The sequence below is a fragment of the Mus caroli genome, chromosome 11 (assembly GCF_900094665.2).
Source record: "Mus caroli chromosome 11, CAROLI_EIJ_v1.1, whole genome shotgun sequence".
Taxonomy (NCBI): domain Eukaryota; kingdom Metazoa; phylum Chordata; class Mammalia; order Rodentia; family Muridae; genus Mus; species Mus caroli.
In genome coordinates, this window is record NC_034580.1 from 97,319,698 (window position 1) to 97,321,131 (window position 1,434).

Below are 1,434 nucleotides of genomic sequence, written 5' to 3' on the forward strand. Positions count from 1 at the left end.
AGACAGGGTTTCTCTGTATAGCCCTGGCTGTCCTGGAACTCACTTTGTAGACCAGGCTGGCCTCGAACTCAGAAATCCGCCTGCCTCTGCCTCCCGAGTACTGGGATTAAAGGCGTGCGCCACCACCGCCCGGCTTATTTCTTTTTAAAATTGATCTTATATTGTTCATATTTAAGATGTATAATGGAGTATTATAAAAATACATATGTAGTGGGATAGCTGCTACTGTGAAAAAATTAACAGAACAGCCATCTCACATAGCTGGACGATTGCTGTCCCACACACCTATGGCTAGAGTACCTGCAAAGATTCAGCAAAAATCTTCATGTGAGACACTATATCACCAAGTGATGGGCTATCGTCCTTATAGTCACTCATTCTACATAAGAGAGGTTTTATGGAGGGCACACACAAATTCCACTGTCAGGTAAACCTAGCCAAACTACAAATATTTGACTTTTGGCAACCCATAAATCTCTATGCTATTTTATTCTCTATAAAATTGGGAAATTCACTCACATATGTAAAGAAATTAATACACACACACATAGAGAGAGACTACATCATATATAATTTATCTGAAACTTTCATGTATATCAGCATATGTGTAAAATGAATGTCGATCTCTATAAAATGTAGGCAGCCTAGTCCGTCCAAAGTCCAATAACAGGCGTCCCTTCCTTATATCTAATATTTTACATTTTTCTACATACTTAATTTTTTCTTTAATAATCAACATTTTGCTAATTCATACTGACTTCACAATTAAAAGTAAGTTCCAATAAAATGAAAAAAATTAAAAATGTTTTTAAAAACTGGTAGGTAGGAGAGAGCAGGTGAAATGTATTCTAGAATTGGTAGGTGAGGGAGCCTGGTCTTATTCATCACCTTGGGAAATGCTACCTCCTGCTTCAGAAAATATTTTAATTGCAGCCAGGTATGGTGACCCAAGACTGGAGTCACAGATAGAAGAGGCTGATTCAAGAGGATTGCTGAGTTCAAGTGCAGCTTGGGGTACACAGTTTAAAAAAAAATATAAAACCATTTTTAGCCGAGCAGTGGTAGCACACGCCTTTAATCTCAGCACTTGTGGGGCAGAGGCAGGTAGATTTCTAAGTTCAAGGCCAGCCTGGTCTACAGAGTGAGTTCCAGGACAGCCAAGGCTACACAGAGAAACCCTGTCTCGAAAAAAACAAAAAAAAAATCTAAATCTCAACATATATGTATATATATACACACATATATATATGATATATATTTTAATTTAAAAACTTAATTTAATTTTAAAAACTAAGAGTACCACATGCTTATTGTAGTCAATAATATTTGACATCATCAGGTTGAACGTTGGAGATAAGGATACTGTCTGATCTTTTCCATTTTTCATCTAACTGTGCGCGAGGAGGTCATTTTGTTTCTTTTTTTTTTTTTTTT